Source organism: Bombina bombina, chromosome 6 (assembly GCF_027579735.1).
Source record: "Bombina bombina isolate aBomBom1 chromosome 6, aBomBom1.pri, whole genome shotgun sequence".
NCBI lineage: Eukaryota > Metazoa > Chordata > Amphibia > Anura > Bombinatoridae > Bombina > Bombina bombina.
The window spans coordinates 356,818,006-356,844,118 of NC_069504.1; positions in this window are offsets into that span (position 1 = coordinate 356,818,006).

Here is a 26,113-nt window from a genome sequence, read left to right on the forward strand (position 1 = left end):
GTGGATTTAAGAATCCTATTGGATTTGTGCCTTAAAGATTATTTGTTTGTAAGAAGGGGATTTATCTCAACTTATACCTGAGTCCAATTAATTTCCATTGAGCTCAGCAGCAGTCAGAGAAAAGAGACATCAAAACAAAAAAAGGAAGAAAAAGAAAAAAGAAAAAAAAAAGAGGTAAAAGGAAAATTTATAAGCTTTTCCTTTTCTTCCTAGATTATTCCTAGGTACACTTTTAAAAAACTGTAGTTTTACATAGTTAATCCGTCACTTTAACAAACTAACAGCTTATATCCGTTTGACAGAGTAGTTAGTTTGATCATGCCTCTACATTTTTAACATCTTTTAACCTCTTTGAACACAGTTTGATAGGATATGTGTGAAAACAGGAGATTACCATAAAAATAATCTCAAAATTATGTATCCTTACTTCACATTAAAATGCAGTTCTATTACATTGTGTTATATCCAGTGAAATTCATACATTTCTCCCAAATCAACCAATCATTTGCAAACATGAGAAATAGCTGTAACTATATAACTATAACCACCTAGGTTGCTATACATGGTTTAGCCAAGACCTAAAATAATAAATTCTTCCCGTGTTTCCCCTTTCCCAACCTATCAAGTATAGCTAAGAGAAAAAAAAAAAAGTAAGCAGTTCCTGCTACTTATAAATGACTGTTCCTAGCAAACATAGATATTTTATCCCCAATCCAGCCAGAAACCGTAGAAAAAGTCAAATGTAATAGGACTTTGCAAAGAATAAGTCTGTATCCTTTTAATTAATTTTTCCCTGGTTAGCCCCAGACAATCAAGATACTGTCCAGTGGTTTTTTTGTTTCCCTTCTCTCTCTTAGCCAGATTTTACCCCTATTTTATATAAAGTGTGGCCATCTCAGGAAAAAGAGGAGAGAGGGGACATGAGTTTATACTTGCAGGGATAGTGATAACGTTACCCGCTGCTGGCTCCAAGCATGTCTGTAGTGGATGAAAGATCTTTCTTCAGTGCGGTCCCCCTCGCGCAGCACCGGTGGGGGGGGAAGCACCTAAACGAATCCGCCAGGAACCAGGAGTTCTGCGATAGGTAGAAGAGCCTCTTTCCAATGCGGCCCCCCCGCGCAACACCGGTGGGGGGGGGGGGAACGCTCAACCAAGCTCAGCAGATGCAAGAAGTGCTCCTTATCTGCCTTAGATCCTAGTCAGGACGTAGTATTTAGAGGGTAGGAGGCGACCACTCCGAGATCCAGAGGAAGAAGTATGATGGTCCGTGCCCCTCTCGCAGCACCGGTGGGAGGGGACGCCAGACCGAAGGAGAAAGCAGATCCCAAAGCCTTCCCGCCTCTCTTCCCCTTGCAGATAAGCAGAAGTTTGCTCAAGTCCTTAAAGATCCGGTCAGCTCAAAAAACCTCGGCTTCTCAGCAGGACGAGACAGTGTGTAAGAATAAGCAGAGTGGTTACAATCCACATATACCAATGTAACAGCGGATTCTTTGCTGCAGGCTAAGCGGCTGCCACAAAATTAGTAATATGAGGGATCACAGCCGGGCAGGTCTGCGGGGGCTAACCAGGTTAAGCCTTAGCTCAATTCAGGTATGTCACCAAGTTACCACCGGCTATGTAATGTCTCCAGTGTTTCTACTGTTTACATTAGTAAATGTAAAAATGGAAGTTTTTCAGAAATCTGCAGGTTACAGCCCAGTGCAATGTCAAGGCACTGTGTTCATTCTGGGCACGTTGAAATTAGCTTAAACAGGCCTCCCCTGGTCTAAGGGATTAGGCGCGAGATTTTCGCCAACAGCCTGTAGTGGAGGTGATACAGGACAGGTGCAACAAACGACCACACACCTGAGCTCCTCCTCCGGAAACCAGCCAGAGCATCAGAGCATGGCATTTTAAGCAACTTTATAATTTACTCCTGTTATCAATTTTTCTTCGTTCTCTTGGTATCTTTATTTGCAAAGCAGGAATGTAAGCTTAGGAACCAGCCCATTTTTGGTTCAGCACCTGGGTAGCGCTTGCTGATTGGTGGCTACATTTTCACTTTTTTTCCTTTTTATTTCTCATTTTATGTGAGAATATGCATGGGCAAATTATTATGATAATTTCTTTGGTTACTTATGCATATATTAAATTAGTCATTTTCTGCGGTTGATTTAATGCTACTTTGCTGGAAGTGAAGTACTATATTTTGGATACTTTGTAATGTTCTGTATTACATTGACCTTGTTGATTGTTACTAGCTGTATCACGCTGGCCGCGTATGTGGCAATTTTGTACTGTCTTTATATTGTCAACCTCAATAAAAAATAATAATAAAAAAATAAAAAAATTAGTCATTTTCTCTGCTATTTGTATTACACAAATATAATGCATTATATTTATTTCATGTTTGCTCAGAAAATATGTAAAATCTTAAACTTGTAGGGGTTGATCAAAATCTTTTGGAAACCATAAAAGTTCATGGGGAATTTTGAACATAAATAATTAAATAAGCTTTTCTAAAGGATTGTGATTGATCCTTAAGTGTTATAAAAGAAGAAAATTCATATTGAATTTAGAAGCATTAAATTCCATTGGAGGTGTATGTGAAAAACAAAAAAATGGCATACCTGAATTGCTTTCTATAATGCACTATGATAATATTGCATTGTTAATATGTTTGCCTATTCTGGAAAACATCACATATTAAAATAAGAGTTTGTTGGAAAAGAAAAAAACACACAACTTACGTAGCTGTTTCACAGGATCATGTCTGTTAATGAAAATATCATCTTTATTTTTGCTTCCTTATACCTTTCACCTTGAGGAATATAAATAATAACAATAATAATAATAAACAGTAACCTTAATCCATTCATGATTTTGTAGTTATCTTAAAAAAAACAATCTACTATATGGCAATAGATCCATAAGACAAAAAGACAAATAGAAAAGCAGGACTTTAAATTGTCCTTAGGGTGTTATTTTAATCAATTAGAAGACAATTGTCCTTTGTACCTTTTAGTCTGAGGATTAACTCAGCAAGAACAGTTTTCCCTCTAATTTCCCTTTCAGTGGCTGCAGGGAGGAGGTCTTCCACTCTCTGCTGTAGAACAATAGCAAACCACTGATTACTTCCACAAGCCATCTGATGTTTGGTTCTTCTGGCTGGGCAAGGGATGGTCCTTCTTTTCAGAGGATACTAAAGGAAATCCTGTTCCTGGTGTAATCCCCCTGCTAACACTCTCTATATATTATGTTTTTTGGCTTTGATTCTTTTCTGTCTCTTGTTTACTATTGTCTTTATTTCCTGGGTGTGCCAATGTGGTTTACTTGAAGTAAGGATTTTAAGACTCCTTGAATATCATGAGATCATCTCTTGACTCATAGTAAATAGGTAATCCAGACCTCTCATACAAAACTTTGAGTATGGTATTGTGCAATTGGAGAGCGATCTAACTTTATATAGATGGACAACTTGTTAAAAGTAATTAATCAAAATATTGGTTACTTAGAGATGAAAAGTATCACTTCAAAATTATATTCTCATTGATTTCTTTTACAATAACTGGATTTTCTCCTGTGCAAAGACATCGGAAAGAGAACACATTTGATCAAAAGCTAATAAATACATTAAAGACTAATAAATAATGTATCACAGTAAATTAGTCAGTTTCTATTTATGTATAAATTATAAATACATTAGCTATACTAAATGAATTAAAACTTTCCAGTCAAAGTTATTAATATTGTATATTATTAAATTAATTGGGGTAACAGGGTTTAATTTTGGAATTTAAATGCTTTTTAACATTTTATTGGGGACTCTAATGTGCATATAACTATGGGGTGGATTCCAATGTAGTCGTTTTTGAGTTTATCGGCTGTTTTTACAACACTCAATATGCTTTCTTCAACATCCGAGTGATCACAAACAATGCAAAAGATAAAACCATTTTCATATTTAAAAAATATTGGATTGGAGCGGATATCAGAAAACTCACCTATACAATGCATGGACATCATCAACTTAAAGGGACAGTATACTGTAAAATAGTTTTTCCCTTAATGTGTTTACAATTGCTTTTTTTACCAACTGCAGAGTAAAAAATTTATGAATATTAGCTTTTTAAGGTTTATTTCTGTATATTAAAGCTCTGATTTTGTGTTTTGAAGCCACAGCCTAATAAAATGGGTTGAGCTTGTAGGTATAATCAGATCTCATTACTGTATCACATTGTGCACATATACCTGCTTCTTTATCTTATATCTGTCCTTAAAACAATCACCAATGCTTTGAGAGAACAATGGAAAATCAACATTTTATTACCTTATCTCTGCTATATCCTACTGGGAGTGTAATTTTTTCTGCTGGCTGTGTTTACAAAGCTTATCTATAGCTGGTACGCGCGGCCACAAAATTTCAGAATAGGTGGGGATACCACATGCTAAATTAACAATTTCAATTGCCAATATAAGGGTAAAGGAGCTACTTGTAAACAATTGAATACACTCCAGCAGGTAAAGTGGATAATTGGGAACAAATTAAAGGGGAGAAAATATTTGAGTAAACTGTCCCTTTAAGATCACAGACCATCCGACCATAAGTTATCCTCTAAATATCGACAACAAAATAGAAACGTCAAATTCATAAGCTTATTAAGGCACTTAATAACTGCTCAGCACCCACAGATTAAACAACACACATTAAATAGAAGATAATATCAACCACAAATCTGCCCATGATCAGAACCACAAAAAAAGATGGCACTGCCCATGCCAGTAACTGCGAAGGCCCTTTTGATTATGATTGAATTGAGACAAAAACTATTCTGAACATTCAATGATCATCAATTACATGAAAAGTAAAAGTAAAAACACAGTAATCAATATAGATATCACACAAAACACATAGACATGAACTTAATTAACCTCATTAACCCACTTTGGAAGAATCACTCACTGACAAGGGCCATGTTAGAAGAGAAGATGCAGAGAGAGAGAGGACTGCTGTATTTTTTCTGTATCTGGTGTAAATTATCATTCATTAATGTTATCATTTTGGGGGACTGGAGATCAAATTTTGAAGTTTTCAAACAGGTAACTAAGTTATTTTATTTTGATTTATTTTAATAGATTTTATATATTTCAAACAATTTATTAAATGATAACAGGCAAAGAATATTTTTCAAAAAACGCACTCTCTCCTTAATCCTTTTAATTTAATTACCTTACTGAAGGGATATAATATTTTCCTTTCTTCATTTATCTTTTCAATTTTAATAAAATTCTCCCATATCTTTAAAAATGAAATCAGACAGTCTCAGCATTTGTAACAAACATGATAATCTAGGGGGTGTCTTAGATTTCCATCTACAAATCAGTTTCCTAGCAAGTAGGATAGTTAATTCCATACATTCTTAATTAATTTTTTTCAATTTAGAATTTCCAAAATATCAAAATGTTTTTTACTCTAACATTTTATTTAACCAGAAACATTTTGGACATGACCAGATACAGTTTATACAATCTTGTAATCTAAAATTACATTTTGCACAGTTTTCATTTTCAGGATCCCTTTATAAATTATTCTTGGAGTGCAATAAGCAAAGTGAATTGATTTAAAATGTGCCTCTCTAAGTTCTGAAGATATGGTAACATTATGCACATTATGATATCAATATCTTCCTTTTTCTAGCTAGGAAATTAGACTATGATACTCTCTGTAAATTGTGCTTGTTTAACATTTTATATATTATTTGCCATCAGAAATGCTTTAGTAAAAATGCAGGGTTCCCTGAACAGGTAAATACCACTTGTAAAGACTTATCTATTTATAGCTTGCACGTAATGGATTGAATTATTACACCAATCTCTTTGGCAATTGACAAAGTTTTTTATTCCTAGAGATAAGGCAGCATTACTAGTGAGAATGGCCTTACCACTTACCACACTCAGTTCAATTAGATTGGAATTTGACTTATCTATATCAAGTATCTAGTCAAAGATTTTTTAGATATAGCCACCCAATTGTCCCACTCAAAATTTGGAACCAAATTTGTTCCATATGATGTGAGGAAAATAAAATGAATGTATACTTATTCTTGATTTGTTTCCCTTCCAAATAAATCTTCTGACTGCTGTAATTAGTTTATTAACATCCCTCTAATGAAGCATAACACATCTGTTTATAATATAATAATGTAAACATTTTAATCATAGTAACTATTCTAGCAATATATGAAGCTGATATTAATCGCTTATGGCTAGATTACGAGTTTTGCGGTATGAGTGAAAAGGGGAGCTTAGGTTTTTTAGTTAGGATTTTATTTGGGGGTTGATTGTGTGGGTGGTGGGTTTTACTGTTGGGGGGTTGTTTGTATTTTTTTTTTACAAGTAAAAGAGCTGATTTCTTTGGGGCAATGCCCTGCAAAAGGCCCTTTTAAGGGCTATTGGTAGTTTAGTTTAGGATAGGGTTTTTTTTTTATTTTGGGGGGGCTTTTATATTTTGATAGGGCTATTAGATTAGGTGTAATTAGTTTAAATATCTGATAATTTCTTTTTTTATTTTGTGTAATTTAATGTTTGGTTTTTGTAATTTAGTTAATTGTATTTAATTTATGTAATTTATTTAATTGTAGTGTAAGGTTAGGTGTTAGTGTAACTCAGGTAAATTTGTATTTATTTTAGCTAGGTAGTTAGTAAATAGTTAATAACTATTTAGTAACTATTCTACCTAGTTAAAATAAATACAAACTTGCCTGTGAAATAAAAATAAAACCTAAGCTAGCTACAATGTAACTATTAGTTATATTGTAGCTAGCTTAGCGTTTATTTTACAGGTATTTAGTTTTAAATAGGAATTATTTAGTTATTAATAGTAGGTTTTATTTAGATTTATTTTAATTACATTAATGTTAGTGGGGGTTAGGGTTAGACTTAGGGTTAGGTTTAGGGGTTAATAAATTTAGTATAGTGGCGGCGACATTGGGGGCGGCAGATTAGGGGTTAATAAGTGTAGGTAGGTTGCAGCGACATTGGGGTGGGAGATTAGGGGTTAATAACATTATGTAGGTGTCGGCGATGTTGGGGGCAGCAGATTAGGGGTTAATAAGTATAATGTAGGTGTCAGCGATGTTGGGGGCAGCAGATTAGGGGTTAATAAGTATAATGTAGGTGTCGGCGATGTCGGGGACGGCAGATTAGGGGTTAATAAGTATAATGTAGGTGTCGGCGATGTTGGGGCAGCAGATAAGGGGTTAATAAGTGTACGATTAGGGGTGTTTAGACTCAGGGTTCATGTTAGGGTGTTAGGTGTAAATATGAATTTTCTTTCCCCATAGGAATAAATGGGGCTGCGTTACGGAGCTTTACGCTTCTTTATTGCAGGTGCTAGACTTTTTTTCAGCCTGTTCTCCCGATTGATGTCTATGGGGAAATCTTGCACGAGCACGTAAAACCATCTTACCGCAGCTCTGGTATTGGAGTGCGGTATGGAGCTCAATTTTGCTCTACGCTCACTTCTTGCCTGCTAACGCCGGATTTTTTGTAAACCTGTAATACCAGTGCTGTAGGTAAGTGAGCGGTGACAATAACTTGCAAGTTAGTACCGAGCAGCTTTTACCACAATACTCGCAATCTAGCCGTTTGTTCTTTAGATTTAATCCATTGAATTGATAAGGCTGTGAAAGTTTTTTATTTGAAAAAAACCTTATCAAGATTTTCTGATTTTGAAGAATAATTTAATAAAGACTGGAAATGGACTTATTGTCAAAATTAATACATCATGACACCTATGTGCTAGGTCGAGAATTAAAGGATACAGTTTAAGAAAAAAAAACTTGCAACAGTTATTTTTTCATACCCTCTATATTTTTACACCAACATCACAATCAACATATAATTTGAGTGTATTTATTTAATTTAGTTACAGCTGCTCTGGGGGTGAGTATAGTAAGCAAGACTTATATTTACTTTTTAGGACATAAAAGTCCCTCTTCTGAATAGGCTGCCAATCATCCATTTCAGAAAATGTATAGAAATATAAGGTTTAAATGTTTAGCATGCAAAATTGTTACATTAAATGCTAAGTACATGAAATATTGTCAGAAAGGCTATGGTGGGTATGCCCATTTTAAAACCTATATAGACTATATCATTTTAAGACTAGCGAACCCTGCATATCAATGTGTTTAAGCCCTGCAAAGAGAATTGCTGATCCTGAGTGAAAACTGATGTTAATCCAATTAGCAGCGTTAATCGCATGGCCCAGATGTGTAACTGTATACAGTGTATATATATATATATATATATATATATATATATACACACTATATGGCAAAAGTATGTGGACACCCTTTAGTAATTACTGAGTTCAAGTGTTTCAGCTACACCCATTGATAACAGGTGCATAAAATACAGTTCACTACTCCCAGACGAGTAAAGTAACTGCAATATACAAGTGACAAATTTGACTTTTTCTTGTCTTTAATATTGAGTTAAGGGGAAGGCCGAAAACCACTTCTGAATGCGCATGATCTCCGATCCCTCAGATGTCACTGTCTCAAAAAACGTTATGAGTCTGTAATGGATATCCTGACATGGGCTCAGGAATACTTTGGTAAACCTTTGTCAGTCAACATCATTTGCTGCTGCATCCACCGATGCAAGTTAAGGCTTTACTATGCAAAGCAGAAGTCATACATCAACAATTTCCATAAGCGCTACAAACTTTTCTGGGCTCGGTCTCATCTGAGATGAGACCGTAACAGAGTGGAATCATGTTTTGTGGTCCGACGAGTCAACATTTAAAATATTTTTTGGAAAAAACAGCCACTGTGTTCTCCAGGCTAAAGAGGAAAAGGATTAACCTAGCATCTTCAGGTCCAAAAGCCAGTGTCTGTCATGGTATAGGGGGTGTCAGTGCCCATAGAATGAGTAACTTGCACATCTGTGAGGGCACCATTAATGCAGAAATATATGCATACATTTTGGAGCAACATATGCTGCCATCCAGACGTTGTCTTTTTCAGGGACATCCCTGCATATTCCAGCAGGACAACAGCAAACAACATTCTGCCAGGATTACAAGCACATGGATGCATAAGTACAGGGCCGTCTTTAATACTGACTGGACCCTGGGCAAACATTTTCTTGCCCCCCCCCCCATGCAATTTCGCTCTCCACCCCAATATCCCAAAAAACAACTAAATCAATTTATTTTATATATTTTTTTTAATTATTAGCCCAGCAGTGGATCATCCACTGCTGGGCTAATCATTAAAACATTAAAAAAAAATTGCAATATGTGAAACTGGACCTAAGCAGTACTAATAAGTAAAGAAATATATAAATTCTCTGGATTAATTTAATATGCTTTTGAATGTGATTCTGGTGTGAGGTTAGTTGGTTAAAGAGATTTAGGGCAGCCAACAGGAGAAAAGCAAGGTAAAGACTGAGGTGGAAGCATAGAGGCGCAGACAGATATAAGTTTACTGACTGGAACAGTAGAACTACTATGGGAAGCTGTAAAATCTGAAATAAACCTTACCTTAATGTGTGAAGTATCAGCATGACACTATACATCAGCCACAGCAGCACATGTCACTACTTTGCTAGGAACAAGTTCCCTCTCATCCTGCACTAGACAAGGCTGCATGGGGGAGGGGCATGTGTACACTCACTTATTCTTCCCACTGACACCTTTCTGCAAAGCACTGTTTTCCTAACAAACTTCAGTTAGTTGATCTTAGAGCCACAGCAGAAAGAGCAGGGCTAAGGGGACCAGCAGACTGGATGCTGTCTGCCCAAGGCTGCCTGGATACAGTGTGAGATGAGTCACACAGCCTCAAGACTGAAGAGAGCAGTGTGTGCAGATGCTCAAATCCTCACGTGCCTGCCACTCCAGCTTTCTGCTGCATGCGCCTATAGTGAGCCCTACCCAGAAACAATCCCCACCACCAGAGCAGTTACCTGGTAACAGTGGTAACCCCAGCAGGACCTTTTCTGATGCAGTTGGATTGACTGGATGCCTAGTTAGGGTTTAGCATCCAGTGCTGCACAGTGCTCATCTAAAACAGCACATGGCACTAGCTTGGAATGTCACATGACATTTGCACGGTCTGGCACAGTTTCTCACAAATACATATAAGCAGAGAACTTTTGACTGTGACAATATTAGGACTGACTGTGTGTGTGTCCCATGTCACATGATATCAGCAGTCTGGCATGAACTAAAAAAAAAAAAAATTTTTTTTTTTTTTTTTTTTTAGGACTCTTGGGCCCCTCAACAAAGACTGGGCCCAGGGCAACTGCCCCTTTTGCCCTGTGTTAAAGACGGTCCTGCGTAAGTAGAGAGTGTGAGTGCTAGCATGTCCTGCCTGTATACCTGACCTGTCTCTGAGAATGTGTGGCGCATTATGAAGGGAAAAATAAGGAAACAAAGGCCCGTACAGTTACGCAGCTGAAGACATGAATAATGGATGAATCATTCATCCATTATTCATGTCTTCAGCTGCGCAACTGTTTCCCCCATCATGAATGGGGGAAAATTCTGCTTGCTAAACTTAAAGTGATGGTAAAGTTATCCTGTATTGAACTCAATCTTTAATTTCTCACTATAACCTTAATGCAGTCGCTAAGTTTCTTTTTTGATTATTACTATAGTTATCCCAAAAATATATATAAAAATTCACTACCGTTTTGCTCCCAACTCCTCCCAAGCCCTATTTCTGTGTTCTTCGACTTGTGACATATTCAGCAATCCAACCACTGTCTCCGTCTCTCAAATGCGCGTTCACAAATCTTATTTAAAAATGTGCATACACTATTCGCTGATGCTGATTTGAAATGCGCATGCGCTTATTGCTGATACCTATTTTCTACTGCGCTTGTCAATGAAGCAGGAAAGGATTCCTAACTGTGACTAATACACATGCAGGAAACGGGAGCGTGCATGGTTATCAAGCTCAAGCCAAAATTATTATCACATGCAGATTAATAAAGGCACGGATGACGTTGAATGATGGCCGCCTAATGGCCAGAATTTCAATAGGATGACAAAAAAAACGTGATCAAGAGTGAAAAAAAATAAACGGGTTGAATTTGGGGACAATTAAAAAGGGCTTTATAAAGGTAATCACTTGATTAATACTACAATATATATAAAATGATGAATGGAACTACTATTGATTTCTCTTACTTGGTGTATTCAGTCCACGGATTCATCCTTACTTGTGGGATATTCTCAATCCCTACAGGAAGGGGCAAAGAGAGCACACAGCAAAGCTGTCCATATAGCTCCCCTCAGGCTCCGCCCCCCGTCATTCTCTTTGCCGCTCTAACAAGTAGCATCTCCACGGGAGGGTAAAGAGTATGTGGTGTTAGATTTGTAGTTTTTATTTCTTCAATCAAGAGTTTGTTATTTTATAATAGTGCCGGTTTGTACTATTTACTCTGAGGCAGAAAGTGATGAAGATTTCTGCTGAGAGGAAAAAGATTTTAGCATGTTGTAACTAAAATCCATTTCTGTTCCCACACAGGACTGTTGAGTACAGGAGAACTTCAGTTGGGGGGAACAGTTTGCAGGCTTATACTGCTTAAGGTATGTTCAGTCATTTTTTCTAACAAGACCTGGTAGTGCTAGAAGACTGACAGAAATCCCATGAGGGAAGGTAAGCCATTTTCTGAGACACAGTATAGAATGATGGCTTCAGTTAAGGGCTTTAATACTGACAGACACTGTGATGGGCTAAATCGATTACTTTATTAGGGTAATCTTATATTTATTAAGCGTTTTAGACGTTGGAAACACTTTTTGGGGACTTTTTTACGCCTGGCATTTTGTAAGACAGCTAATCTGACTCAGAAAGGCTCCATAACTCTGGAGTAATGAAGGAGGGGGCCTCATTTTCGTGCCTCAATTGCGCAGTTGATTTGCAACACAGCTCCATGCAGCTTCATATGCAGAGCCTTTAGAGTACAGGAGGACTTCAGGGAGGCTTAATTTACACCTGCAATTAACCCTAAAGGAAGGTAAAGCCACAGCAAAGACTGTGGCATCGTACTGTAGTGGGTTAAACCGGGTGTTAACTTCATTTTGCTCCGGTTTGGACATTAAGGGGTTAAATGATTTGAAAATTTGTGTGCAATCATTTCAAGGCATTAGGATCATGTGGTGAAAATTTCATTAAGATCAGATGTTTTTTGATGATTTGGTAAAAAAGTGTGTGCCTTTTATTATTTAAAGAGACAGTAACGTTTTTTCAAAAAGTTTTTTTTTTCAATATTTTAGTGTTGTCTGAGTCTGTCAAACATGTCTGAGCCTTCAGATAGACCTTGTTCTTTATGTTCAAAAGCCATGGCAGTACCCCCATTGCATTTATGTTTAAAGTGTGCAAACACATCTAAGCATTTTAAAGATCATCCAGTGACAGTTAAAAATGCTGCCCAAGATGATTCCTTAACGGAGGGTAATGAGGATAGTCCTTCTTCCTCCCCCCACGTGTCTACACCAGTTACGCCCGCGCAAGCGATGCCTAGTACCTCTAGCGCATTGGCCCCTATTACTTTACAACAATTAGCAGGAGTAATGGATAATTCCCTTGCAGCATTTTTATCCAAACTGCCAGTTTTTCCAAGAAAGCGCGATAGCTCAGTTTTAAATACAGAGGATGAGCAATCTGAAGCTTTGGATAATTTATCTGTAGTACCCTCACAAAACTCAGAGGAAGCAGTGAGGGAAGGGCTGTCTGAGGGAGAAATTTCTGACACAGGAAAAGTTTCTCAGCAGGCAGAGTCAGATTCCTTAGCGTTTAAATTTAAGCTGGAACACCTCCGCGTCCTGCTTAAGGAGGTTTTAGCTACGCTGGATGATTGTGACCCCATGGGGGTCCCTGAAAAATTGTGTAAGATGGACAGATTTCTAGAGGTCCCTGTATACACTGAGGCATTTCCGATCCCAAAGAGGGTGGCAGATATTGTGACTAAGGAGTGGGAGAGACCAGGTGTACCCTTTGTTCCCCCACCTATCTTTAAGAAAATGTTCCCCATAAACGACCCTAGGCGGGGCGCGTGGCAGACGGTCCCTAAGGTAGAGGGGGCTGTTTCAACACTGGCTAAGCATACAACTATACCAATAGAGGACAGTTGTGCTTTCAAAGATCCTATGGATAAAAAATTGGAAGGATTGCTGAAGAAAATTTTTGTTCAGCAAGGTTTTCTGCTTCAACCAATTGCCTGCATTATTCCGGTACCTACTGCAGCGGCTTTTTGGTTCGAGGCCCTGGAGGAGTCGCTCCAGAGGGAGACTTCATACGATGAGGTCATGGATAGAATTCACGCTTTGAAGCTGGCTAATTCTTTTATCACTGATGCCGCTCTCCAATTAGCTAAACTAGCGGTGAAAAACTCAGGTTTTGCCATTATGGCGCGAAGAGTGTTTTGGCTCAAACCGTGGTCGGCGGATGTGTCATCCAAAACAAAACTGTTAAATATTCCCTTCAAGGGGAAACCCCTATTCGGCCCAGAGCTGAAAGAAATTATTTCAGATATCACTGGGGGCAAGGGCCATGCCCTTCCACAAGATAGGCCGTTTAAGGCCAAAAATAAGGCTAATTTTCGCTCCTTTCGCAACTTCAGGAGTGGACCTGCTGCAACCTCTGCTGCCGCAAAGCAAGATAACGCTTCCCAGCCCAAAGCAACCTGGAAACCCTTTCAGGGCTGGATTAAGGGTAAACAGGCCAAGAAGCCTGCTCCTGCTACCAAGACAGCATGAAGGGGTAGCCCCCGATCCGGGATCGGATCTGGTAGGGGGCAGACTTTCTCTCTTTGCTCAGGCTTGGGCAAGAGACGTTCCGGATCCCTGGGCATTAGAAATAGTTGCTCAGAGGTACCTTCTAGAATTCAAGGAATCTCCCCCAAGGGGAAGGTTCCACATTTCTCGTTTGTCTTCAGACCAAACAAAGAAACAGGCGTTCTTACGCTGTGTAGAAGATCTACTAAAAATGGGAGTGATACACCCATTTCCGATTGCAGAACAAGGACTGAGCTTTTACTCAAACCTGTTTGTAGTTCCCAAAAAGGAAGGAACTTTCAGGCCAATCCTGGATATAAAAATTCTAAACAAATTCCCCATTCGGACAATCTTGCAGATGATCCAGGAAGGTCAATATATGACTACCGTGGATCTAAAGGATGCGTATCTACATATTCCTATCCACAAAGATCACCATCAGTTCCTAAGGTTCGCCTTTCTGGACAAACATTACCAGTTCGTGGCCCTTCCTTTCGGGTTGGCCACCACTCCCAGAATTTTCACAAAGGTCCCTTCTAGCGGTTCTAAGACCGTGGAGCATTGTAGTAGCACCTTACCTAGACGACATATTAATACAGGCTTCGTCCTTTCACAGAGCCAAGGCTCATACGGACATCGTTCTGGCCTTTCTAAGGTCTCACGGGTGGAAGGTGAACGTAGAAAAGAGTTCTCTGTCCTCGCTCACAAGGGTTCCATTTCTGGGAACACTAATAGACTCGGAAGAAATGAAAATTTTTCTGACAGAGGTCAGAAAGTCAAAACTGCTGAATACTTGCCGAGTTCTTCATTCCATTCCTCGGCCTTCCGTGGCTCAGTGCATGGAAGTAATTGGTTTAATGGTTGCGGCAATGGACGTAGTCCCTTTCGCCCGAATCCATCTCAGACCACTGCAGCTGTGCATGCTCAAACAGTGGAATGGAGATTACGCAGATTTGTCTTCTCAAATTCAAATGGATCAAAAAACCAGAGACTCTCTTCTCTGGTGGTTGTCTCAAGTTCACCTGTCTCAGGGAATGAGTTTCCGCAGACCGGAGTGGATCATTGTCACGACCAATGCCAGTCTGGTAGGCTGGGGTGCGGTCTGGAACTCCCTGAAAGCTCAGGGACTATGGTCTTGGGAAGAATCTCTTCTCCCGATAAACATTTTGGAGCTGAGAGCGATATTCAATATGCTCCAGGCGTGGCCTCAACTAGCAGAGGCCAAATTCATCAGGTTTCAGTCGGACAACATCACGACTGTGGCGTACATCAATCATCAGGGAGGAACAAAGAGTTCCCTAGCGATGAAGGAAGTAACCAAGATCATCAAATGGGCAGAGAATCACTCCTGCCATCTATCTGCAATTCACATCCCAGGGGTAGACAACTGGGAGGTGAATTTTCTAAGTCGTCAGACTTTCCATCTGGGGGAGTGGGAACTCCACCCGGAGGTTTTTGCTCAGCTGACCCAGCTTTGGGGCATTTCAGAGTTGGATCTGATGGCGTCCCGTCAGAACACCTAACTTCCCCTTTACGGATCCAGATCCAGGGATCCCAAGGCGGCATTGATAGATGCATTAATAGCGCCTTGGTCATTCAGTCTAGCTTATGTCTTTCCACCGTTTCCTCTTCTCCCTCGGCTAATAGCCAGAATCAAACAGGAGAAGGCTTCGGTAATTCTGATAGCGCCTGCGTGGCCACGCAGGACTTGGTATGCAGACCTAGTGGACATGTCATCGGTCCCACCATGGAAACTGCCATCGAGGCAGGATCTTCTAATCCAAGGTCCTTTCAAGCATCCAAATCTAGTTTCTCTGCAACTGACTGCTTGGAGATTGAACGCTTAATCTTAGCTAAGCGGGGTTTCTCTGATTCAGTTACAGATACTCTGATACAGGCCAGAAAGCCTGTCACCAGGAAAATTTACCATAAGATATGGCGGAAATATCTTTGTTGGTGTGAATCCAAGGGTTACTCGTGGAGTAAGGTTAGGATTCCAAGGATATTGTCTTTTCTCCAAGAAGGTTTGGAGAAAGGTCTGTCAGCTAGTTCCTTAAAAGGACAGATATCTGCTCTGTCTATTCTGTTACACAAGCGTCTGGCAGCTGTACCAGACATTCAGGCATTTGCACAGGCCCTAGTTAGAATCAAGCCTGTCTACAGACCTGTGGCTCCTCCATGGAGTTTAAATTTAGTTCTTTCAGTTCTTCAAGGGGTTTTGTTTGAACCTTTGCATTCCATAGATATCAAGTTATTATCTTGGAAAGTTTTGTTTTTAGTAGCTATTTCTTCTGCTCGAAGAGTTTCAGAATTTTCTGCTTTGCAGTGTGATTCACCCTATCTGGTGTTCCATGCAGATAAGGTTGTTTTACGTACTAAACCTGGTTTCCTTCCAAAGATGGTTTCTAATAGGAATATTAACCAGGAAATCATTGTTCCTTCTCTGTGCCCTAATCCAGTTTCTAAGACGGAACGACTGTTGCACAATCTTGATGTGGTTCGTGCTTTAAAGTTCTATCTAAAAGCAACCAAAGATTTCAGACAAACATCATCCTTGTTTGTTGTGTATTCTAGTAAGAGGAGAGGTCAGAAAGCGACTGCTCCCTCTCTGTCGTTCTGGCTGAAAAGCATCATCCGATTGGCTTATGAGACTGCTGGTAAGCAGCCTCCTGAACGAATTACAGCTCATTCCACCAGAGCTGGGGCTTCCACATGGGCTTTCAAGAATGAGGCTTCTGTTTAACAGATTTGTAAGGCAGCGACTTGGTCTTCACTGCATACATTCGCCAAATTTTATAAATTCGATACTTTTGCTTCTGCGGAGGCTATTTTTGGGAGAAAGGTTTTGCAAGCAGTGGTGCCTTCCGTTTAGGTTACCTGACTTGTTCCCTCCCTTCATCCGTGTCCTATTGCTTTGGTATTGGTATCCCACAAGTAAGGATGAATCCGTGGACTGAATACACCAAGTAAGAGAAAACAGAATTTATGCTTACCTGATAAATTACTTTCTCTTACAGGTGTATTCAGTCCATGCCCTGATATTTAAGTCAGGTTCAAATTTAATTTACAATAACTACAGTCACCACTGCACCCTATGGTTCTCCTTTTTCTCCTAACCGTCGGTCGAATGACTTGGGGGGGGGGGGGGAGCCTGAGAGGAGCTATATGGACAGCTTTGCTGTTTGCTCTCTTTGCCACTTCCTGTAGGGATTGAGAATATCCAACAAGTAAGGATGAATCCGTGGACTGAATACACCTGTAAGAGAAAGTAATTTATCAGGTAAGCATAAATTCTGTTTTTATAAACCTAATGCTATACTTGATCGACACTAAGCTAACCTTACCATCACTTTAACCAACTGGTGTCTTCAGTGCCCAAACGCTTAATAAGTGTTATTAAAAGAAAAGGTGATGTTACACAGTGGTAAGTTGTGAACTGTCCCAACTTTCTTGACGTGTGTTGCAGCCATCAGATTTGAAATGAGTGTACATTTTAAAAAATAAATAAATCATAAAACATCAAATAATGTGTTAATAATGAATTTTCAAATTACTCTTTTTGTTTGTTTTTGCATTTTCCATACTGTCCCAACTTTTTTGGATTTGGGCTTGTAAGTAATTGCTGAATAATGAGTTGTGGTTAGGCTTTTGTTATAAGGGGTTAGCTATTATAAGTAATACTTGTGGATTAGAGTTGCTGTTTGTGTTATTTTCTTTGGGGGTCTCAGGTTAGGGTATTTTTCATTGAGAATTTTGGGTCAGCTCATTTAGGATATTTTGTGTGGGTATGGTGTTTTGCTGTGGGGTAGTTGACTGTTAGGCTGTATAGCCATTCTTTGGACCTCCTTCAAAGCAAATACATTTTAAGTATGTGGGGTTACAATTATAGTTATGTGTGCTAAATTGTCTAGCTAGATGTAATGGCTATAACACTGGTTCTTGTGTAATATATATGTGTCGTAGTGACTGGAGTCAGGATTTCTCTCATGGCTGGTAATAGGGATCCACTGTCAATAGATTTTTTCATAGTGATTCTAATATAGAGACTGGCACACTTTGTGCCAGATTATAAGTGGCACGCTAATTAACACTCCTGCTCAAGCGTTAAAGGGACATGAAACACAAAATTTGTCTTTCATGATTCAGACAGAGCATACAATTTTAAACAACTTTACAATTTACTTCTATTTTCTAATTTGCTTTATTTCCTTGAAATGATTTGTTGAAAAGCATATCTAGATAGGCTCAGGAGCTTGGAGCTAGCTGCTGATAGGTGGATGAACTTGTATGCCCATTTTAATTGGCTTACAAATGTGTTCAAATTTCTCCCAGGAGTGCATTGCTGCTTCTTCAATAAAAGATACCAAGCAAATAAAGCAAAATTGATTAGAGAAGTAAATTGGAAAGTTGTTTAAAAATGTATAATCTATCTGAATCATGAAAGAAAATGTTTGGGTTTCATGTCCCTTTAACTGCGCTAGAAGTAAGTTTTTTGCGCTCATCGGGTTGTGCTCTTATTATGAGTTGAAAGTAAACTGTTTTCACTCGCACGCTAACCCAACAAGTGCAAAAAGCCAAACTTAAAATATTCAATACACCAGACATCCTCAAACTTGGCTCTCCAGAGGTTTTGGAACTACATTTCCCATGATGCTCAGTCAGCTGATATGCTGACTGAGCATCATTGGAAATGTAGTTTCAAAACTTCTGGAGGGCAAAGTTTGAGGATGTCTGATATTCCACCATATAAGTCAATGGAGCAAAAAAAGTGGAAAAAATACCTAACAACCTATTCTCATATCCGCTAACCTGACATGAAAATATTAGTATTTCACATTCCGATGTTCTTCACATAGAAGAATATGTTCTATTTAAATATTTCTACATATATCTGTTTTTTTTGTTCAATATATTTTTATATATATATATATATATATATATATATACATGATTTTATATATATATATATATATATATATATATATATATACATGATTTTATAAATATATATATATATATATATATATATATATATATATATATATATATATATATATATATATATACATATAGGAATATCTCTTTATAAATACTTAGAACATATTCTGCTATGTGCAGAACATAGGAATGTGAAATATTTCCAGTAAATTCAAAGTTAAAATCTATCGGCTAGATTTAGAGTTTGGTGTTAGCCGTCAAAGGCAGCGTTAAGGGGTCCTAACGCTGCTTTTGACCGCCCGCTGGTATTTAGAGTCATGCAGGAAAGGGTCTACTGCTCACTTTCTTTCCGCGACTCGAGGCTACCGCAGATCCCCTTACGTCAATTGCGTATCCTATGTTTTCTATGGGATTTGCCTAACGCTGGTATTTAGAGTCTTGTAAGAAGTGAGCAGTAGACCCTCTACCGACAAGACTCCAGCCGCCAAAAAAAGTCAGTAGTTAAGAGCTTTATGGGCTAACGCCAGAACATAAAGCTCTTAACTACTGTGCTATAAAGTACTCTAGCACCCATACACTACCTATGAACCCCTAAACCGAGGCCCCCCCCCCCACATCGCAAACACTATAAGAAAAACATTTTAACCCCTAATCTGCCGCTCCGGACACCGCCGCAACCTACATTATATCTATGAACCCCTAATCTGCTGTCCCTAACATCGCCAACACCTATATTATATTTATTACCCCCTAATCTGCCCCCCCAACCGTCGCCGCCACCTACCTACACTTATTAACCCCTAATCTGCCGACCAGACCTCGCCGCCACTATAATAAATGTATTAACCCCTAAACCGCCGCACTCCCGCCTCGCAAACCCTATAATAAATTTTATTAACCCCTAATCTGCCCCCCCAACCGTCGCCGCCACCTACCTACACTTATTAACCACTAATCTGCTGCCCCCAACGTCGCTGCTACTATAATAAAGTTATTAACCCCTAAACCTAAGTCTAACCCTAATGTTTTTTACAAGAAATTTAAACTAATTACACCTAATCTAAGCCCCCTAATAAAATAAAAAAGCCCCCCAAAATAATAAAATGCCCTACCCTATTCTAATTTAAAAAGTAATCAGCTCTTTTACCAGCCCTTAAAAGGGCCTTTTGCGGGGCATTGCCCCAAAGTAATAATCTCTTTTACCTGTAAATAAAAATACAATACCCCCCCAACATTAAAACCCACCACCCACATACCCCTACTTTAACCCACCCAAACCCCCCTTAAATAAACCTAACACTAACCCCCTGAAGATCTCCCTACCTTGAGTCGTCTTCACTCAGCCGAGCCGAATTCTTCATCCAAGCGGAGCAACAAGATGTCCTCCATCCGGTAGAAGTCTTCATCCAAGTAGGGCAAGAAGAGGTCCTCCATCCGGTAGAAGTCTTCATCCAAGCGGGGTCTTCTATCTTCATCCATCCGGAGCGGAGCGGAGCCATCTTCCAGCCAGCCGACGCGGAGCCATCCTCTTCAACTGACGGACTAACGACGAATGATGGTTCCTTCCATCCAAGATGGCGTCCCTCGAATTCCGATTGGCTGATAGGATTCTATCAGCCAATCGGAATTAAGGTAAGAAAAATCTGATTGGCTGATTTAATCAGCCAATCAGATTGAACTTCAATACGATTGGATGATCCAATCAGCCAATCAGATTGACCTCGCATTTTATTGGCGGAGGGACGGCATCTTGGATGACGTCCCTTAAAGGAACCGTCATTCGTCGTTAGTCCATCGGTTGAAGAGGATGGCTCCACGTTGGCTGGCTGGAAGATGGCTCTGCTCCGTTCTGGATGGATGAAGATAGAAGACCCCGCTTGGATGAAGACTTCTACCTGATGGAGGACCTCTTCTTGCCCCGCTTGGATGAAGACTTCTAACGGATGGAGGACATCTTGTTGCTCTGCTTGGATGAAGAATTCGGATTGGCTGAGTGAAGACGACTCAAGGTAGGGAGATCTTCAGGGGGTTAGTGTTAGGTTTATTTATGGGGGGTTTGGGTGGGTTAGAGTAGGGGTATGTGGGTGGTGGGTTTTAATGTTGGGGGGGTATTGTATTTTTATTTACAGGTAAAAGAGCTGATTACATTGGGGCAATGCCCCACAAAAGGGCCTTTTAAGGGCTGGTAAAAGAGCTGGTTACTTTTTAATTTAGAATAGGGTAGGGAATTTTATTATTTTGGGGGGCTTTTTTATTTTATTAGAGGGCTTAGATTAGGTGTAATTAGTTTAAACTTCTTGTAATTTCTTTTACTTTCTGTTATTTAGTGTTTGTTTTTGTATTATAGATTAGTTTATTTAATTGTATTTTAGTTTAGCTAATTGTAGGTAATTTATTTAATTAATTTATTGATAGTGTAGTGTTAGGTTTAATTGTAACTTAGGTTAGGATTTATTTTACAGGTAATTTTGTAATTATTTTAACTAGGTAGCTATTTAATACCTATTGTGCCAAGTTAAAATAAATACAAAGTTGCCTGTAAAATAAATATAAATCCTAAAATAGCTACAATGTAACTATTAGTTATATTGTAGCTATATTAGGGTTTATTTTATAGGTAAGTATTTAGTTTTAAATAGGAATAATTTATTTAATTATAGTAAATTTAGTCCGTTTTATTTAAATGATATTTAAGTTAGGGGGTGTTAGGGTTAGACTTAGGGGTTAATACATTTATTATAGTAGCGGTGATGTTGCGGGCGGGAGATTAGGGGTTAATATTTGTAGGTAGGTGGCGGCGATGTTAGGGAGGGCAGATTAGGGGTTAATACAATTTATTATAGTGTTTTCGAGGCGGGAGTGCAGCGGTTTAGGGGTTAATACATTTATTATAGTGGCGGCGAGGTCCAGTCCGCAGATTAGGGGTTAGGTGGCGGCGACTATTGGGGGGGCAGATTAGGGGGTAATAAATATAATATAGGCGATGTTAGGGACAGCATTAGGGGTTCATAGCTATAATGTAGGTTGCAGCGGTGTCCAGAGCGGGAGATTAGGGGTTAATAGTATAATGCAGGTGTCAGCAATAGCGGGGGCATCAGATTAGGGGTTAATAAGTGTAAGGTTAGGGGTGTTTAGACTCGGGGTTCATGTTAGGGTGTTAGGTGTAGACTTAGAGAATATTTCCCCTTAGGAAACAATGGGGCTGTGTTAGGAGCTGAACGCTGCTTTTTTGCAGGTGTTAGGTTTTTCTTCAGACAGCTCAGCCCCATTGTATCCTATGGGGATATCGTGCACGAGCACGTTTTTCCAGCTTACCGCTACCGTAGGCAATGCTGGTATTGAGGGTTGAAGTGGAGCTAAATTATGCTCCACGCTCCCTATTCTGAGGCTAACGCAGCCATTCAGACAACTCTAAATACCAGCGTTGTCTTAAGGGTGGGCTGGAAAAAAAAGCCTTGTTAGCACCTCGGGTCTTTACCGACAAAACTCTAAATCTAGGCGTAAATCAATAATAAGTATTCCTAAAAATGCTTTTACATGTTTCCATGTATATGTATGTACATATATACTTATATATATGTCTTTATATGTGTACATATGAATGTATGTGTTTATATATGTATGTAAATATATATATACACATATAAATACATACATAAATATATATACATATATTGATATATATATTCACATACATATACATCTTTACAGATATATATGTATGTATCTCAATGTTAAAGCTCTTTGTCTGACTCTTTATACATTTTTTGTGCAATTGTTTTATATAATTTTTATTAGATATTGTTATTATGAGTGTAAGTGTACTCTGTAATATATTTTTGATGTGTTTTGTGCAACTTTTTAGTTTTGCAAAACAGTTAACCAGAGCTCTGAAGTCATGGTAATTATTCTAGCGTAAATCGCAATTGCTCTCAAGCTATCACATTTACTTTCAATGCGTAATACGAGTGATAAGCCAGACGAGTGCAAACACCTGCTGTAAACCCCTTATCGCTTGTGCGCAAAAGTTTGTGCTCCTCTCATTATCTGGCCTATAGTGTTTGCAGTGCTGAAGGTATATATGATATGATCTCATCAGCAGTCATATTAGTGGTGCTTACAGAAATTAATGTGCCTTTCGATTGAAATAATTTTTTATTGAATATTTTAACAACATACACATAAAAGAAATCTGTTGCAGTCTCATTACATTGGAAATAAAGGCATTTAATTCAAATACCTCTCTTAGGCCTAGATTTGGAGTTTGACGGTAGCCGTGAAAACCAGCGTTAGAGGCTCCTAACGCTGGTTTTAGGCTACCGCCGGTATTTGGAGTCAGTCAGGAAAGGGTCTAATGCTCACTTTTCAGCCTCGACTTTTCCATACCGCAGATCCCCTTACGTCAATTGCGTATCCTATCTTTTCAATGGGATCTTCCTAACTCCGGTATTTAGAGTCGTGTCTGAAGTGAGCATTAGAATTCTAACGACAAAACTCCAGCCGCAGAAAAAAGTCAGTAGTTAAGAGCTTTTTGGGCTAACGCCGGTTCATAAAGCTCTTAACTACTGTGCTCTAAAGTACACTAACACCCATAAACTACCTATGTACCCCTAAACCCAGCCTCCCCACATCGCCGACACTCGATTAAATTTTTTTAACCCCTAATCTGCCGACCGCCACCTATGTTATCCTTATGTACCCCTAACCTGCTGCCCCTAACACCGCCGACCCCTATATTATATTTATTAACCCCTAATCTGCCCCCCACAACGTCGCCGCCAGCTACCTACACTTATTAACCCCTAATCTGCTGTCCGCACGCCGCCGCCAGCTACATTATAGCTATGTACCCCTAATCTGCTGCCCCTAACACCGCCGACCCCTATATTATATTTATTAACCCCTAATCTGCCCCCCTCAACGTCGCCTCCACCTGCCTACACTTATTAACCCCTAATCTGCCGAGCGGATCTCACCGCTACTATAATAAAGTTATTAACCCCTATAATAAAGTTATTAACCCCTAATTAACAGCCAATAGAATGCGAGCTCAATCTGATTGGCTGATCGGATCAGCCAATCGGATTGAACTTGATACTGATTGGCTGATTCCATCAGCCAATCAGAATTTTCCTACCTTAATTCCGATTGGCTGATAGAATCCTATCAGCCAATCGGAATTCAAGGGACGCCATCTTGGATGACGTCCCTTAAAGGAGCCTTCATTCGTCGGTAGTCCGTCGGGCCAGCAGGATGTTCCGCGTCGGAGGTCTTCAAGATGGATCCGGAAGAAAGAAGATTGAAGATGCCGTTGATAGAAGACTTCAGCCGTATCATGGACCTCTTCAGCTCCCGCTTGGATGATGACTTCAGCCGGATCATGGACCTCTTCAGCTCCCGCTTGGATGATGACTTCAGCTGGATCATGGACATCTTCAGCCCCCTGCTTGGGCTTGGATCAGGACATTGGAGGAGCTCTTCTGGATCGATCGGTGAACCTGGTATGGTGAAGATAAAGTAGGAAGATCTTCAGGGGCTTAGTGTTAGGTTTATTTAAGGGGGGTTTGGGTTAGATTAGGGGTATGTGGGTGGTGGGTTGTAATGTTGGGGGGGGGTATTGTATGTGTTTTTTTACAGGCAAAAGAGCTGAATTCTTTGGGGCATGCCCCGCAAAGAGCCTTGTTCAGGGCTGGTAAGGTAAAAGAGCTTTGAACTTTAGTAATTTAGAATAGGGTAGGGCATTTTTTTATTTTGGGGGTCTTTGTTATTTTATTAGGGGGCTTAGAGTAGGTGTAATTAGTTTAAAATTGTTGTAATATTTTTTCTGATGTTTGTAAATATTTTTTAATTTTTTGTAACTTAGTTCTTTTTTATTTTTTGTACTTTAGTTAGTTTATTTAATTGTATTTATTTGTAGATATTTTGTGCTGCGGTGTTCCCGCTGAGATTTGCTACAGGCGAAAGACAACTAGCCAGAGGGCATTACCGCTCATACATTACTGTCATCTTGTAAGTGTGCAATTTTCTGTGTGTGTCATTTACCTGAATAAATGCTGCTGTGATTCGTGGATGCACTGTTTTCTTCTTGTCCTTTCTTATTTGTAGATATTGTATTTAATTAATGTATTGATAGTGTAGTGTTAGGTTTAATTGTAGGTAATTGTAGGTATTTTATTTAATTAATTTATTGATAATGTAGTGTTAGGTTTAATTGTAACTTAGGTTAGGATTTATTTTACAGGTAATTTTGTAATTATTTTAGCTATTTTAGCTATTGTACCTGGTTAAAATAAATACAAAGTTACCTGTAAAATAAATATAAATCCTAAAATAGCTATAATATAATTATAATTTATATTGTAGCTATATTAGGGTTTATTTTACAGGTAAGTATTTAGCTTTAAATAGGAATAATTTATTTAATAAGAGTTAATTAATTTCGTTATATTTAACTTAGGGGGGTGTTAGTGTTAGGGTTAGACTTAGCTTTAGGGGTTAATAAATTTATTAGAATAGCGGTGAGCTCCAGTCGGCAGATTAGGGGTTAATGTTTGAAGTTAGGTGTTGGCGATGTTAGGGAGGGCAGATTAGGGGTTAATACTATTTATTATAGGGTTAGTGAGGCGGATTAGGGGTTAATAACTTTATTATAATAGTGGTGTGGTCCCCTCGGCAGATTAGGGGTTAATAAGTATAGTTAGGTGGAGGCGACGTTGTGGGGGGCAGATTAGGGGTTAATAAATATAATATAGGGGTCAGCGGTGTTAGGGGCAGCAGATTAGGGGTACATAGGGATAATGTAAGTAGCGGCGGTTTACGGAGTGGCAGATTAGGGGTTAAAAATAATATGCAGGGGTCAGCGATAGCGGGGTTGGCAGATTAGGGGTTAATAAGTGTAAGGTTAGGGGTGTTTAGACTCGGGGTTCATGTTAGGGTGTTAGGTGCAGACGTAGGAAGTGTTTCCCCATAGACAACAATGGGGCTGCGTTAGGAGCTGAACGCTGCTTTTTTGCAGGTGTTAGGTTTTTTTTTCAGCTCAAACAGCCCCATTGTTTCCTATGGGGGAATCGTGCACGAGCACGTTTTTGAGGCTGGCCGCTTCCGTAAGCAACTCTGGTATCGAGAGTTGCAGTGGCGTTAAATATGCCTGTACGCTCCCTTTTTGGAGCCTAACGCAGCCATTCTGTGGACTCTCAATACCAGAGTTATTTTAAAGGTGCGGCCAGAAAAAAGCCAGCGTTAGCTACGCGGGTCGTTACCGACAAAACTCTAAATCTAGCCGTTAATGTATTAACCATACATGAATACCTTCAGAAATGTTCACTATTTCTAGTGTGAGATTGCTACATCTAGTATCTTTATTCTTACCCTCTGCAATTATATTATCACTAAAGATTAACACAT